We start from the raw sequence: 18,401 nt of genomic DNA, 5'->3' as shown, positions 1-18,401 counted from the left end.
TGAACAAGCTCAAGTGCAGTGAATACCTACAAGTATATGCACTTTGTTATTATATTGTTTATCATTGTCTAATTTGAGTTTTGTTCACTTAATTTACCTTTTTTTGGTTGCCTTGGTGGATGCATTTTGTATTTAAAAATGGAGTATGATTTATACACTGCAAGAGCACTATGATCCATTGGTTTACGATTTGGAACCTGGATTTGGCACAGGGAACTAATGTGTCAGGACTTCGACGAGTCGACCAGGTAATTCGAAAGCTTCCTCAGAATTTTGATTAGGTCTGACAAAGTTTTAAGGATCGTTTGGATGCCTGTAAAGGGGTCCCTGCTCATGGCTCAGTGGAAGATATTGAAAACTGGCCTACGGTCTGTGGGATTAAATGGTATGGTATTGCATTAGATGGAACTAACATCATTATTGCGTAATGATGGCATGTCTAGAAATACCATGGTATTTTGAACATCCAATCCCGGTGTTTGGGATCAAAATTTTCTTATGGGAAAATCACTGCATTCAACGATGCTTGCATTTATGGGCCATGGAATTGTAATTAACGGACCAAATTCACAACTGATGTTGGTCACTTATGTACGTATACAACTCGAATGTCATGTGTAAAGGGCACATGGATGGATGGCGTGGATAAAACACAAGCATCAATGTAGGGCCCATGGATGTAGTGGATTTCAAAATCCACCAAAACTCTCACATGGGACCAAATGCAATTCCATCCCACATAGTCCCAATCCTTCCCGTAGTCTCCAAATGCAGGACCAAATGCAATTCCATCCTATATAATCCCACCTAAGCCCATGTACCAAACAGGCCCGGTTTGAGTGCCTATGTGGTGTGTGTGAGCATGAGTATGTGTTTTTTTTTTTTTTTTTTTTTAAATTATATATAAAACAATAGGATGCTTGTAAAGTTTTTAGTTGTAGATACTTTACACCTGAAAAGGGTTTTAAGTTTAAACTGTTTATATGCTATTCTATTAAAGTTTTAAGTGATAATATTTTCAAGTAAAGAGATTATGTATTTGGCTAACCTGTAAAGTGTTTCCAATGCATAAAATAGGCATGCATACCATATAGAGCTTGAGGCTGTAAATCCCACCAAAATTTGCAAATCACATAAAAAGCGCTTATATTTTTTGGAGTCTGAGGAGAGCATCAAAGTATACACATGCTAGACAGATTGGATGTCTCGCACCCATCACAACAAGCTCCACACATGATTTGGAAGGTTTTTAATGGTCAAAATCCAATACCAAATGTTTCCTCTCATGGGGTTCATCTGATAATTAATCAGGCTGTTTTTGCAAGGCTGTAGGAGAGCACTAAGGGACGCATATGATGGATGGATTGGATGTATGGTATACATCATGGTGGGCCGCCTACTGCATGTGTGCATCAACCATCATTTTCTACTATTTTCAATTGTAAAGACTTTACCTATAATATAATATGAAACATAGCTCCTTGTCTGGGAAAAGAAAAGGGCTTCGGGTACCTGGACAGGCAAATTTGCCATCCAAACACCTTCCTACAAGTGTTTATTTATAAACCCTTTACAACTAAGGATTTTACAGGCATCCAAATGACCCCTGGTTTTAGCTGATACTGGCACTAGTTCGACTCGAACCCTTGGGGTGTATGAAACCATTTCATGGACCAGTTAAAAAAGTTTGAGGAATGGCTCAGTTTCAAAGAGTAGTGGACCATTGGAATAATGTAGTAGGCCCCAGGTGTGCAACATCAGTTGTTCAGGGATGACAACAGCATGTAAAAAAATGTCCACTCACAGTAGATTGGGATAATTCAGTCAATCTGAGGGTTCTGGAATGACGCCCCTCTATGTCATAGGTAGACTAGCTGTGCTTGCATCTATACTACAAACTCCACTGGAGTGTCAATGTTTCTCATCTCTCTTTTAATAATGTAATAGGAACTATATGCACCTTCTCATCAACAACCGTGCTGTTTTCAGATGCACAGATTCCCACATGGGGATACATTTCAATGATCCAAACCATTTGAATGATGGGCCACACCATTGTTGGGGACATCCAAAAGGTCTCTCAGATGGGAAAATTCAACCCTTCGATCATTAAACTATTTTCCTTTGAAAAGCAGACCTTCGCAGGTCAAAGAGTTGGGATCCCTTCCATGAATTGTCCATCTCATCAGTTCAACGGTTTAGATCTCCAAAATTCAGCTATGGAATTATGTGTGTCAGGAAACCGTATCGAGGCTGATGAGCAGAACCATATTAGCTCATGTACTATATGCAACAACTGAGGAAGCCCGTCATTATTGGAGATCTTGCCTCTAAAACCTGAAGGCCATGTGAAGACAAGATTTTAAATATAAATAGATGGATAGATTAGAGGTTAATGAAATCTTTAAAATTAAAATAAGGAAAATAATACAACAGTGAGAAACAGGGAACAACTACTCTACACGTAGAAAACAAACCAGTACTAAAATAATAATAGTATCAATAGATTAATGTAGACGGCATGGCATTGTCTGTGGAAGGAGGGCCCAAAAGCATTTACAGGTTTGATGAGAGCAAACACGCAACTGCTCTTTGATAGAAAGAGTTTCTTATTTCTATAGATTCCCATTGAAATCTGAACAAAAGAACAAACCAGCAATACCAAATTATCAATTGAAACTATGACTCAAATAAAATATTACAAGAACTCTGATGCCATGATAATATTGTTTATTGTCTAATGGTATTCTAAACATTCATGTGACTTCCCCAATTCATAAAGGATAGCCTCCTAAAGTATTGAGGAGCCTGTTCATGGCTCGTTGGGCTCTGGAGTAAACATGGGTTTATACTTGAAGAGTCTGAACTGTCCAACAAGTGGACCCATCATACAAAAAAGCAGTCTGGTTGAGAAACACTTGCATCTGACCATTACAGATTATCCTTTTGGTTATGAACAAAGACCACAATCTACAGCTACGATTGCATATCTTGGTGGGATTTCTTTCCAAGTTGTCGGCGTGGTGGATGAAAGGTCCAGATTCACTAAGCGGATAACCATGTGTATCATAGAGCAACCAACCATGACTGCTTATTGCGCAATGGGTCGGCGTTGTCTCAAAGGATAGAAGGAAAAAAGAAAAGGTCTGATTCCAAATCACTAATAAAATAAACCAAAAGAATCCTTGACATGGCCAAAGTTTAGTGTCCTGACCCGTCAAGAATAATAGTATATCTTGAAGCCACGCAAGTATAGTATTGGTTCTTTTCAGTATTGAATTGTATTGTATTGCGTTTTATTGCTTGTATTGTATGACATTTGAATGAAATTGACTCATTTTGGAAAAAATAAAATAAAATAAATTGCATCATTTTATGGCTGACAATGCATAGTTTGTCCCCTAAACAATGAAAGACTATTTGTGGGGGGGAGGGGATTCACCATTTTCCAAAAGTTCCCCATTGGCTATATATGAATCAGGTGTCAGGCCTAAATGGGCCAGTCAAGCACATTGGCTTTCGAGCCTGGGCTCCCAAGGGTTTGGGCCTGTTTCTAGGCCCTTGGGTTGGACCTTAGACTGAATTTTACACTCACCTTTTGGACATGCCGAAACTGGCCAAGATTTGGCAACTACTGAGGCCCTATTTGAGCTCTTCTAGCCCATTTATGGCTACCATGGCCTAGGACTACTACTGAATTCAGCCCAATAAATAAGTGGGATGGGCCAATGCTTAGCTTCAAGGCCCAATAGATAAATGGACCTGGCTCAGGCTGATCAAGAGCGTGACCTAGCCTTTCTCCAGTCATATTAAGTGCGTTCCCCGAATGAACTCCATAATTCCACCTTCATGCCTTCGATCTACTTTTAATATCACAGAGAATGAGCGAGGCTGTCATTCGTTCTGCAAGTCATAAACTTGGGTTGTATCCCTGTGCTTCTTTTGGGCGATAGAATAGACATTGAACAACTTTTTTTTATCAGTCATGTAACAGGGTTTTAATACACTGTTCACCAAGATCTCTCTAAAATGTCTTGCTCCATTCAACCATCAAATCATCTCACCTCCTGTTCCAAAATACTCTATACAATGGCACCACTAATGGTAAAATCATCATTATCACCATCTAAGCCTCATCCCATCTAACTGGGTTGGGCTAAAGAAATCTTGTTCCGCATCAGGATTCACGATGAAAGTTAAGGCAAAAGTTTCACCCCAGCTGCCAGCCTGACACAAGTCACAACACCCTCTGGGTTAGGATTGGCAATGAGAGCACAGAACTCCCACAGGCATATTATGTAATAGAATATTACACATAGGGTGATTTAAATAAAGAGAATAGTGAAACTTTAATACCAACTGTACTCTAGATCCAACGAAATCAACGGTTAGATAAAATGAAAATGATGTACTCTAATCCCAATGTTGTATTTCAAATCCATACAACAGAAATCGTGGAAGTAACCCCTGCACTAACAGTTGGCAGGAAATATAAAATACCTAACTAATCTATTCATGGGAAAATATCCAAATTAATAATGTCACTATTGAAGAAACTATTGCAGATACTTACAGTTGCAACTGGGTTGGGCTGGCCCAATCCCAGCCCAAAGTACAGTTCAGTTCTGGCCAGGTGTGGATGAATCCAGCAGCCCATTTGGTTGACTCAACTGAGTTTTCAGGCCGTAATCATCAGTTAGAATGAATACATGTGTCATATTATAAACTTCTTGAGTCTATCCAGGAGATTTTTCTATAACATGGAGGATTTTACAATCCTTCTAAATCTACAAGATAACAATCTCGAGTTTTTCTAGGAGATTTGTAGAATATATATAGGAGAAATTTTTATTTTAGGGAGTTCGATGAAAACACTCAAACCAGGAACAAGGAACCTGCTTGAATACTTCTTTTTTCCAGACGATAATCACTTCATTGATAGAGGGCCGAAGCCAAAGAATACACAAAAAGAAACGAAAATAATTACAATTCTGACCACAAAACAGGAAACTGACCGAAGCCTAAGAATTTGGATACATTAGCCCATTCCAAGACATGATTTTGCCCTATTGAAAGCTTCCAAGAAATGCCCCTTTCTATTCCTGAAACAATGGTTATTTCTATCCCTGCTTGAGCACATAAATGGCATGTTTGAGTCGACCAACAAATCCGTGTCCCCTTCAGAGAGTAACATGGTGGTTGTTCAATATAAACTTCTTCCTTTAAGCATCCATGTAGAAAAGCATTTTTAATATGCATCTGGTGAACTAGAAAAGAGTATTTGCTGGTGATTACAAGAGTAAGCATGATAGTTGCCATCTAATTTTGACGGGATTGAACATCTCATTGTGGTCTAATCCATGTCGTTGGTTTTATAGATTAGAAACAAATTTTGCTCATAGTGTTCACTAGTTTCAGCTGCTTCATATTCATCTTGTAGACCCATCTATAACCTACACCATTTTTATCCATGTTGAGAAAGAGAGCATGGGTATAAAACTTCTTACTTGATACCCTATTTCAAGGAATTTGAAATGCTTCGAAGTGTAACCAATGTTCCTGTCACTGCAGAGTATTGCGATATTAGTTTGAAAATGATTAGAAATGATGAGATAAGAGCAACAGGAACATCGAAAAAAATATTGAATTTAGAATTAAGAATATAAATCCACGAGAATATTGTGAAATCATCAATGTAATGTCATAATTTTTTGAACCAGAAAGAGAAATAACCAGGGTTGGACTCCATAAGTCAGATTATATAAAATAATAAAAAATAAATAAAAATAAAAATAAAATCTATAAATGTAAATGCTCTTTTATTCAATAAGCAAAAAGGAGGTTCCCAATATTTTCCAAGTTAACTAGAACAAAGAAAAGACTCAGCACTTTTATTACGTAAAATTTTAATGGAGTCACTACTAACAAGCTCTCAATTATTCTGAAATCAACATGACCCAAGTGATGATTGCACCTGATAACACATGTTGAGTATTAACAGGAAAGGAAGAGTACCAGTATCATTACATATATCGATGACCCGGGATATGGAAACATGTATTCGTATTGCCAATATTATCACTGGTACTCGGAAAAATATTGTTGTTTAAGGGAAACATTGGGGAAATGTTGGGAAAAAAGTGAAATTTTTCAATGAAACTTCAAGAGATGTTAAAAGACACAAGTTTACAAATGTAAAAATATTTTAAAAAATAAAAAAATAAACAACAACAACTATACATGGTAAGTTTCCATTTCACAGGGGCCTAACCATGTGTTGTCAAAAAAAATTGTATAGTATAAATATATAAAATTTATAGCCAATCAAAAGATCAGCCAACACTCATTAATATATAAAATTTCCACATTAATTAATAGTGAAAAACACATTGTCCAGTACAAAAATAGAAAATTTGGATTTACCTAATTTTCACTTAAATGTTAATTTTTTTGCTAGAAATCCATGTTTGCACATGACAATCATGCATGGACATCGATTTTCATTGCAGTCCATGTCTATGGATTTTTCGTTACCTTTGAGTTATGGCCCATCTTTGTTTCAAGCCGAGATTTTCCCTCAATCCAAACTATTGAATAAAAAATCAAGACTGATTGAAATTTCCCAAGAAACCAAAAAATAAAAATAAAAAATGGGGGGGGGGGGGTTATAAAAATTTCCCAATTTTTGTCAATTTTCACCTATACACTAATGTTTCCCTGCTATCGAGGATATTATCAATGATGAAGCCCATACTAGGAAACTTTCATAAGGGATTCCTATCAAAATATCATTGATATCGATAATATCGCCAAATATCACTGATATTATTGAAAATAGAGACAATATTTGGAAAGTTTAGACTGGCAGCAATTTTGGTATTGCTGATTTGAAGATACTGATAATATCAATAATATTGCCAATATATTATATATTGGTGATGCCTAAGTGAGTACCTATCCCCTATGCTTCACAATAGCACAAGGAATAAGCATTAAAAATATATATATTAAAATTGATCTATGAACTTAGAGACGAAAAATAACTTCTTTTAGATGTTGGGAATTAAGGCCATGTTTGGCAAGGAATAAGCATAAATATATATATATATATATATATATATATAGATACATATATATATATAAATTGATCTATGAACTCAAAGACGAAAAGTAACTTCTTTTAGATTTTGGGAACTAAGGCCATGTTTGGACAATCCAAGGGAAAAGAAATGAAAAGACAATATTTATCCAATTATTATTTCCATGAACATTATTGAAAATTAGATTCCAATTTTAGAGAACTGATTTGGAAAACTAGTAGAATTCTCATATCCATAAGAAAACAATCACCTAGTTTCTTGTGCCAGAGAATCCTAATTATGGAAAATCACATCCCCGATTTCCTATTTTTCTTTTCCATGTTTTTTTATTTTTTATTTTTTTTTATTTCTTTTGAATTATTAACAAAGAGAATCTAATGTGCATTCAATGGAGGATCAAAAGATGAAACTATGGTGGGAGACAATGTTTTAAATATCGACGATATTGGCCGATATATCCCACGATATATCTTGTATCCCACCCGTGTGATACAAAACACACAAGTAGTGCCGATATATCCCACATGTTTGATTTGGTGAGCATTTTCAATTTCCAATCTTTCTTTTTTCTTTCCTTTTTTTTTTGTGTGTGTGTGTGTGTGTGTGTGTGTGTGTGTGAAATTATGTTAAATTTTCACCTATACAATGATATCGCCAAAATTTTGTCAATTTTCACCTATACACTAATGTTTCCCTGCTATCGAGGATATTATCAATGATATCGCCCATACTAGGAAACTTTCATAAGGGATTCCTATCAAACTATCATTGATATCGATAATATCGCCAAATATCACCGATATTATTGAAAATATAGACAACATTTGGAAATTTTAGACTGGCAGCAATTTTGGTATTGCTGATTTGAAGATACTGATAATATCGATAATATTGCCAATATATTATATATTGGTGATGCCTAAGTGAGTATCTATCCCCTATGCTTCACAATAGCACACGGAATAAGCATTAAAATATATATATATATATATATATATATATATATATTAAAATTGATCTATGAAATTAGAGACGAAAAATAACTTCTTTTAGATGTTGGGAATTAAGGCCATGTTTGGCAAGGAATAAGCATAAAAAAATATATATTAAAATTGATCTATAAACTCAAAGACGAAAAGTAACTTCTTTTCAATTTTGGGAACTAAGGCCATGTTTGGCAAGGAATAAGCATAAAAAAAAATATTAAAATTGATCTATGAGCTCAAAGACGAAAAGTAACTTCTTTTAGATTTTGGGAACTAAGGCCATGTTTGGACAATCCAAGGGAAAAGAAATGAAAAGACAATATTTATCCAATTATTATTTCCATGAACATTATTGAAAATTAGATTCCAATTTTAGAGTACCGATTTGGAAAACTAGTAGAATTCTCATATCCATAAGAAAACAATCACCTAGTTTCTTGTGCCAAAGAATCCTAATTATGGAAAATCACATCCCCAATTTCCTATTTTTCTTTTCCATTTTTTTTTTCTTTCTTTTGAATTATTAACAAAGAGAAGCTAATGTGCATTCAATGGAGGATCAAAAGATGAAACTATGGTGGGAGACGATGTTTTAAATATCGACGATATTGGCCGATATATCCCACGATATATCTTGTATCCCACCCGTGTGATACGAAACGCACAAGTAGTGCCGATATATCCCACATGTTTGATTTGGTGAGCATTTTCAATTTCCAATCTTTCTTTTTTCTTTCCTTTTTTTTTTCTTTTGTGTGTGTGTGTGTGTGTGTGTGTGTGTGTGTGTGTGTGTGTGTGAAATTATATTAAATAAGTGTCAAATGGTTATAAATCCATTGGTTCTTCATGTTTTGCATGAAAAATCATGGAATTGGTGCCTTGATTTCAATATCCATTGGTTCTTCATGTTCTCCATGTTTTTTTTTCTTTGAACCAGCTGTCAATTGAGACTAATTTCATAGTATTTTAGGAGTATTTGATAAAATGATCATAACATACTCTAATTTCAAATTTTGAGTATAGGTGGTTCGATTGGGGAAAATTGAAAATTTCCCAATTTCTACCAAGTTGCTTGCAATGTTGCACTCCAAACATGAAATCAAGCATGTCTGAGGGCTGATCTACTGATTTATTATTATCAATTTTTAGAAAATAAAAATATTTTTTTAATTAAAAATTATTAAAATATTTTTTCCCAAATTTTCCCTTCAAGCAGCTGTCAATTGAGACTAATTTCGAAGTATTTAAGAGTGTTTGATAATTGAACATCACATACACTTTACATGTTATACTTTCAATTTGAATATAGTTGCATTAGTTCAGTCAGACAATGCATAACTTAGGACCCTATACAAAGGAAACCTATTATGTGCACTTCTTTTTGAGATGTTATGATTTCAAAGTATGTAGTATTAAGGTCTTTTTTTTACAATCCCTGAAGTTTCATTGAAAAATTCAACTATTTTCCCAATGTTTCCCTATATTTCCCAGAAAGTGCGATAAATTACCCGATAAAAACGATATACCCCGTGCGATAACTGATACGTATCTGTATCCCAAGGATGTGATACATAAAGTGATACCGATATTTCGAACATTGGTGGGAGAGGATACAAGCTCTTGTTGTAGAATGAGAGGTTGCAACTTTTTGAAGGTCCTCAAAGAATGTGCTATGAAAAATATGTTGACCATCTCGTAGTCCATCATCATCATCATCATCACCATTGTCATCCTCATCAAATCCTAGTTCAAAATAATTGGGGTCAGCTATATGAATCCCATTCCGCCATTTCACCCTATTATGGCCAACAACTTCAGTTAGCCCATATGCCATTTCACTCTATTCCACCCACGTTTGGGCCTTTCCCCTGTCCTTGTCCTTTCAGAGACTTCAATTGGTGTCAACTCACTCCTAACCGGCATGGTTCTTGGTCTCCGTTGTACATGACCAAACCATCTAAATCTACTTTCCCACATCTTATAACCTATTTGTGCTAACTTATGGTTTTGAATATTAGTATTGGGGGGCGTATTAGCCTAGCCAAAAAAAAAGATATGATATGGGCGTTGTGTATCTATAGAGGTGTACATGAGTCGAACCAAGTCGAGCTTGGCACAGCTTGACTCGGCTCGGACACTAGCTGACCCCAGCTTGAACTCGGCTCGGCTCGGTCCTTGAGCTTGACTGGCCAGCTCGCCTCGGTTCGGTCAGTAGCTCAAGCCAGTTCGAGACAAGATCGAGCCTATGCGGCATTTTCACAAACACATGGAGTGCACTTTCAATTTCTAATTGTATGTAAAACAGCAGCAACTGTTTACAGGTGTTTCATCAAACACCTTGCAGGCAACATCAAAATCAAGAAAAAATGGCATTTGTTTCATATACGTACCTTCCTTGCTACCAGTCGACACTTTGTTGAGTCATTTCAACAAACACTTGATGAGCAACATCAACATCAAAGTAACCAAGTCACCAAACTATTCGATCTGAGTTCGATTCGAGCTAGGGTTCGATCCGAGTCGAGTCGAGTTGAGCTCGGGCAAGCTCGAACTCGGTTCGAAATTTTTTCGAGCTCAAAAAATCAGCTCAACTCGGCTCGAACTCAGTTTCGAACCGAGTCGAATCAAGCTTTTTTTAGTCAAGTCGAGCGAGCTAACCGAGCTAACTCGGTTCATGTTCAGCCCTATGTATCTATATTAGTCCATATCAAACAATATCAGCTCATGTTAGTCGAATTTTTTCAAGCCAAAGAATTAAGAAAAATACCAGGAAAAAACATGCATATGATGGTGTATCGGACCATTCTGTGATGAGAATATTGCCTGTCGGTTTGACTTTTTGAGTATCAACTAAATGGGCCCTAGTTGAACACAAATCAAGCATGATTTGGTGAACTAGGGCACATTATATTAAAATACAACAAAAAGAAAATGAAAATATAAAAAAGAAAGAGAAGGTTTACCTTTCTTTCCATTTTTTTCGATAATGTTCCACTTCACTTCGATTTGTAGAATCCCATTCAAATTATTTGTTTTAATCCAAAAATAGGTATAGATCTAGTTTAAAACAAGTTTTTAAGCTTCTTCCATGGTTTAAATGAAAAAGGAAGAGGAGACATGAGTAAAATTTTGAAAAAAAAATCGAGCTTCTAAGAGCGTAGCGACCTCTTTCGGCCATATTGGCCCTGTATCGGCCGATACGGGTCAGTTTTTTTCATAACGGGCCAGTATGGTCAGTTTTTTAGTATCAGGGTAATATGACCCTGTATCGCGTATTGTCTCATACCAATACGGATACAATATGGCCATATCAACTGATACGATACCAATATTCATATCTATGGTGCTACTCCTAAGTTCCCTCTAATGCATTCAATTATAATTATTATAATTCTATCCTTCCCTGTCTTACCACTCATCAATCTTGACATCCTCATTTCAGCTATGCTCATCAATGAACATGTTATTCCTTAACTGCTCAACATTTTATACCATAAAGCAGGGTTGGTCTTATAGCTATCCTATAAAATTTCCCTTTTAGTTTAAGTGGTACAAGACGATCACATAAACTCTAAAGGCAGGCCTCCATTTTATTCCACCCTGCTTGAATTTTATGGGTGGCATCCTTCTCAATCCCTCTAATCTCATGAATTATCAACCCAAGATATCAAAAGTGGTCATTTAGGAAACTTCTTAGTCTTTTTTTTTTTTTTTTCATTTTACACACATACATCTCATGGGTTCTCGAACCCATGACCTCAGCATTGAAACACATCGTGTCCACCATTGAGCCATGAGTAGGTACCATAGGAAAAACTTCTTAGTCAGCAATTTTAACTGATTCCTCATTTCCACTCCTATTTTTACTAAAATTACACTCCATATACGTTGTTTTAGTCTAACTTTTAAATCCTTTAGATTCTAAAGCATCCCTCAGTAGATCTAGCTAGGTTCCTCCCTCCACCCCCCCCTCAAAAAAAAAAAAAAAACACACACACACAAATCTTGTCAATCGAAACTATGTCATCTACAAACAACATACGCAATTGGATCTCTTCTTGTAAATGCCTTGATAACTTGTCCTTAACCAAAGCAAAAAAGGTACATGCTTAATGCCGGCCCCTAGTGCAAACATAGGGGCCATTTGACATCTCTACAAACAATAGATTATTTGGCTTATTGCTAAAAAAATAATTCTTATTTCAATTTTGGACTGTTAGTTAAAACTCTAATTTCACCACTTTTTTTTTGAACTCGCAAAGAAGCTCTTAAACAATAAGTAAAAAGAGTTTACTTTCTGTTAAGTGTTCGTTTGACTTAAGCAAGCAGAGGTTGGGGCATTTAAGAGTTTCAAAAATTTCAAAACTATCCCTCTCTTTGCTTGAAGCTTGTTGTTGCCATTGTCGTTGTTGTCGTGGCTGGCAGTCCCCACCACTGCCATGGCAATCAGTCAACCGCCATCGGTGTGGATGATGGGTTTTTTTCTAAAAACCCTAACATAGAAGAAGAGGAGAGGAGTTATTGTCCATCCATGATGGGATGCATCATACTGACGGAATGGATTACGAGACAATGGGCCCACCCATTGAAAATTGAAAATGCATAATATCCTCTTTGCAAGTAACAAATCATCTAGGGTTATAGCCTACACATAGCTGATTCCTTCAAATGGAAAGAAGCAACATAGATACTCTGGCAGAGTATGACCATCAATACACATGCACACAGTCACTTTACCTGTGGGCTGTGGCATACATATTTTCCAATCCCTGATGGTGCAAATCATCAAACCCACTGTTGATGGTTCATAACCCACGGATAAAATACTGTAAGGATGATCCCACATGTCTGATTGGGGAACCGGATTCTGTATTGACCCTCTACTATTGAACTGGTCATTGCTCTATGGGCCCAACCATGATGTGTGCATTTCATCCACACTGTCCATCCATTTTCTAGCTCATTTTAGGGCACGAGACAAAAAAAAAAAAGAAAAAAAGAAAAAAGAGGCAGATCCAAATCTCAGGTGGACGTGGACCACACTATAAGACTTTGGGCCACAAAAGTTTTGGATTAAGCTAATATTTATGTTTTCCCTTCATCAGATCTGTGTGACCTAATCAACAGGTTGGATGGCAAATAAACATTACATCGGGCCTTAGGAATTTTTTAATGGTGGGGATTAAATCACCACTAGTTCCTATGGTGTGGTCCACCTAAGATTTGGATCTGCCTTGTTTTTTAGCTCATGCCTTGAAATGAGCTAAAAATGTGGATTGACGGCGTGGATAAAACACATACATCATGGTGGGCCCCACAGAGCTTTTCCAGTACCGAGCACATTAATGGAGGGGTCATTACAGAAACTGAGTCATCTGAATGATAACATTGAATAATGGACAATTGAAATGAAAAGAAAAAAAGAAAAAAAGAAAAAAAAGTCAACAATCCAAATGTCTCATACAAAATTTTGGCATTTAGAAATATGGAGCATATAGTGCCCTAGTATCTCGATTTTACATTGGTGTGGTCCACGCTACATTGATCAAGAGTCAAGACCACTGATCTAGTGGGATCATTGCCCAAATGTCTTAAAGCATGAAGAAATGTATCCATCCATTTTTTATTTTTATTTTTTCCATTTGGGGACAGCCCATCTATGGTGAGATCCATCAAAACAACTCTATCTTGATAGCTCTAATAATGGAGTCGTCGTAAATTTTTAAAATGACATCAACTACCGTTAAAAAAAGCTTTTATTTGAACATTGTACCAAACATGCTTATTTCAAATAAGAGCTTTTTTCGATTCTGAATAAGTAATTTTACCAAATGAAATTATTGTAAAACGAAATTATTGTAAAACAAGCGCCAAAAAAAAAAGAAAAAGAAAAAAAGAAAAGAGCTTATTAAAGTAGCTCTTATTGGAAAAGCTCTTATTAGATTAGATACGAGATGCGAAATGAGCCCCTATAGTAATTGGGAACTCACTTGTCTCTCCAATAGTGGTTCTTGCATTTTTTACCGCTCGCTCATACATATCCTTAATCATATCAATATATCCTCTTGAAACTCTTTTCTTGCCAACACCCACCAAATTAACTCTTTAAGGCCTGTTTGGAACAAGGGATTAAGTGGGATTAGATGGTATGGAATTGCATTTGGTCTAATTTAAATTCTATTCGGCGTTTGGAAATAATAGGAAGGATTGGATTAGTCCAGGTATCATATCATCCAGTCCCAACTGGAGATATGGCGAAATTTCTGGTGGTTTTCGAAATCCACTACATCTGTGGGCTCCAAGTTGATGCATGTGTTTTATCCATGCCGTCCATCCATACACGCCCTTTACTCATGACAATTGAGTTGCACATGCATTCAGGTGACCAACATCAATTGTGAAATCTGGTCCGTTGATTACAATTCCATGGTCTACCAAATGCAGATTTCACTTAATGCAGTGCTTTTACCAAGGGAAGAATTTGATCACAAACGTGGGATTGGACAGTCAAAATACCATGGTATTTCTAGACATATAATCATTGTGTAAGAATCGTGTTAATTCCACCTAATGCAATTCAATACCATTTAATCCTGCATTCCAAAGAAGCCCCTAGGGATCCTATTGTAAGCTTTTTCTAAGTCAATAAAGATCATGTGGAGATCCTTCCTCTTCTCCCTATATTTCTCCATCAACTGTCAAAGTAGGAAAATAGCTTCTAGTAGACCTCCTTGGGATGAAACCAAACTATTTATTTATTTATTTGTCTCATGCCTTAGTCTTTACTTAATCACTCTTTCCAAAAAATTTATAATATGGGTCATGAGTTTCAGTTTTCCCCAAGATCACCATGGACACAAAGGACCTTGTCTTTGTCATAATTAGGATAATTAATAACAGATAGTTGAAAGGGGGAAAAAAAAACTTTTCATCTTGGATAGATTGTTGAGCATGGTGGATGTTATTTTTTGCAGCTCATAATTCCATTTGTAGACACATTATTTGTGCTTCTGATTACGAAGATAAAAAGATGAATGCTCTCTAGTTCCCACAAAGCATAAGCAGTTGGCGTGCAGCAGACCTTAGTGAGGATTTTTTGTGATAGTATGGAATCAATTCGAACAACAATTCTCTCCTACAATTGAGAAGGGAGAATAGATGAGTTGTTGGGATAACAAAAAGATGTTCCTTTACATGGCTACAAAAATTATTCGGCCTTCCATAGAGTGTAGACATCAATCGGGATTTTGATAGAGTGAAATAGAGAATAGCGTATTGGCAGATCAGATAGTCATGAGACCCACGAAAGGAGGGAAAAAAGAGTACGGAGAAGATTCTTTTATCACAAAAACCAGTGTCGTTTTATTATATTTTTGGAAGTGTTTGGGATGTAAGGTTTGGAATTTGATGTTATTGAGAGAGAAAAAATGGATTTGGGATTTTGTGTTTCGAGATAAAAGTAGAGAAGAAAAAATTGAGGATTTTAGATTTTTACTCTTTTAGACATTAGACATTATGAAGGAGTCTAATAAGAAAAGTTAAGGGCTTTTGACATATAAAACCCTATCTTTTGGCCTATACCCAAAGACACCCTGCCTTTTAAGTATTCCCAAATAAACTGCTACCTCTTAATCTGTTAGTCCAAAAAAAAATTACTATCAATGAGCCATAAATACTCTTAGGGCCTGTTTGTTTCAACGTAATTACCTATACTTTACCTGAATTTAGCATTTATTAATTACAATGGTAAATGTCAAAAGCAATTAATGTATGATCTTGACATCTACATTTTTTGGTAGATTTCAACTCAGAAAACGAGGCAGATTACGTGGGCCCCACCATAATGTATGCGTGATATCCACACTGTCCATTCATTTTTTTCAGATCATTTCAAGGAAGGAGCCAAAAAAACAAGAGGTAGATCCAAAGCTTAAGTGGACCACATCATAGGAAGTAGTGGGAATAATGATGCCACCATTGAACCCACTGTTTTCTTTGTTGTGGTCCACTTGAGCTTTAGATTTGCCCCATTTTTATGCTCATGCACTAAAATGATCTGAAAAAACAAAAAAAAAGAACGGACGGCATGGATATAACTCATACATCATGGTGGGGCCCATAGAGTTTTGATGACGAAATAAGGTTGAGTTTTGCTGGAGTAATTCCTCTCTTATCAAACAAAGAATGGATGTAATTATGATGCTTTTACCATACAATTACATGTACTTACATTGAAATAAACAGGTCCTTAGTGTATTTGCACATGGATGGTCTAGACCAATCACCAATGGTCTAGATCAATCAAAATGGGTCCCACATGCCACTTATTGATTGGGGAATGTGATCAAACCACGTGGATGGTTGAGATTGCACGGTCTAGATTGGTCTAGACCATTGACCAATGGGCTAAGTCAATCAACTTGGGTCCCATGTGCTACCTATTGATTGGGGAATGTATGTCTACGTGATGCCGATTGATTGGGGGAATTCCACCTTTAAAAACATATTACAGGGACAATTTCATCTTTTCATTCCTTTGTTAGAGACCAAGGACAAAATGGTGATATCCTTTTGCTAACAGTTGGTTTTTGTACGTTCCATCACACTAGCCTGACAAAAGGGTAATTGAGGGGGGTATTTAACTGTTGTTTGAAAACGTATGGGATTATTTAGTAATACTTAAAACGTAGGGGCATAATTGGGTAAAGGCCAAACGGCAGGGGTTTATATATTAAAAACCCAAAATCTAATGATGCAAGTCGAAGGATTTAAACATGAGAAGAATAGAAGACCTGTATCACAGGATTAGAATGGTTACATGAAAGAGATAGTTATAAACTTCCCAAGTCTATCTTGAAGGCCTTTTTTTTTTTTTTTTGAAAAAAAATAAAAATCATATATACATAGATAGACAGAGATGGCATAAAGTTTTACTTCTTTGCTAGGCACATGACATCAGCTGGCAAGAAACCTCTATCTTTTTTTATTTTTCCCGAAAGGCAACACTAGCAGGGATTGAACCCTAGATCACTCACACACACTACACTGTCTCTACCAGCTCATCTAATGAGCAGGAGACAAAAACCTCCATATCTTCCTTGTTACATCTCCTAAATGTGGAACTCCCTGAAGTTGAAAATATAATTCTCCCGTGTCTTTGAAATAGAATTTCTGCCCTTGCTGATTTGTTGCTAGAAGACCTATTATTGTGCTCTCCATATGGACCATTATGTTGTGACTTGTGAGAATAGAAAATCGCCATAAAACCACTCCAAATATTGAACTCCTCCAAGATTGCAATATGGAGGATAAGGACTCTGACATCACCTAGCTGGTTCCAAATATACGCAGTAGCCTTTCCCATACAATGGAAGAGACTACACAGTGAATGAGAAGATTGATGGATTCCCCTGCTTTCATACATGGTGCACATGCGTTTGTGATAACTACCCATCTTTTCTGAAGTTGGTCAATGGTTAAGGATTTTTCCTTTCTCAGCATACGAACCAAAAACAACTACTTCCGGTGGCCCCAAAAAATCTCTATATGAATGCAATTGGATTAGACAAATTCATTCTTTCATTACACTTAATCACCCTGCCGAATGATTTGACTAAGAAAGAGCCATTCCTTTTGAAATTCCACCACCCATCTATCAATTTTCCTCAGGTTCGACTACAAAAGAGCCATTCCTTTTGAAATTCCACCACCCATCTATCATTTTTACTCAGGTTCCGAGTCATCATCATCATCATCTAAGCCTTATTCCAACTAATTGGGGTCGGCTAATACTGGGGTCCATGGGTCAACTAGAAGGCCAACCCATTCGGGTCAATAGAGTGGGCCTAGTCCATGGGTCAACTAGTGGGCCAAACTATTCCAGTCAACAGAGTGAGTCTAGAAGCTCCACTTAAGATCTACAATAAATTGTTATCTTTGAATTTGAATTTTGAACTTAAATTTTGTGTTTGAAATAATAGTACAACAATCAAGGTAGTTGAACTTGATTGTAGGGAGTGGATTAGCCTAAAGAGTTTCAAATTGAAATTGAAATAATCTCATACTATTATTGTGGAATGTCACAATTATTTGTCTTTCTCGCCATTTAGAAATGGAGATGAGAATTTTCCCTAACAATCTTTTGCTTGATTGTAAAGAGGGAAGGTCCATCCTCAAATTTGGACTAGGAATCTCAATTATCCAATTAAGGTTTTATCATTTGGTATCAGAGATCAGTTTGGGTATCTCCACACACAAGATGGAAGATAGAGTGGCGATCATTGAGAAGGATATGGGAGAAATGAAATTTGCGATG

At 36.3% G+C, this 18,401-nt stretch overlaps 1 protein-coding gene across 5 annotated transcripts in view; it reads right to left on the bottom strand.

Moving 5' to 3' along the window:
• Positions 1–1,786: 1,786 nt before the first annotated feature.
• Positions 1,787–18,401, bottom strand: part of LOC131239700 (putative pentatricopeptide repeat-containing protein At5g08310, mitochondrial) — a 56,754-nt gene continuing 40,139 nt past the window's right edge. For 2 of the 5 annotated variants that reach the window (XM_058237530.1, XM_058237535.1), the window contains one exon: positions 1,787–2,337. The gene's annotated coding sequence lies outside the window, so the exon portion shown is untranslated. Of the gene's footprint in view, positions 2,338–2,560; positions 2,636–5,507; positions 5,566–18,401 lie in introns of all 5 variants that reach the window. The other 3 variants (XM_058237532.1, XM_058237531.1, XM_058237534.1) reach the window with 3 other exon arrangements.

The sequence above is a fragment of the Magnolia sinica genome, chromosome 3 (assembly GCF_029962835.1).
Source record: "Magnolia sinica isolate HGM2019 chromosome 3, MsV1, whole genome shotgun sequence".
NCBI lineage: Eukaryota > Viridiplantae > Streptophyta > Magnoliopsida > Magnoliales > Magnoliaceae > Magnolia > Magnolia sinica.
Note: the sequence above shows the minus strand (reverse complement) of the source record. Positions and strands in the feature narration are given on the sequence as shown.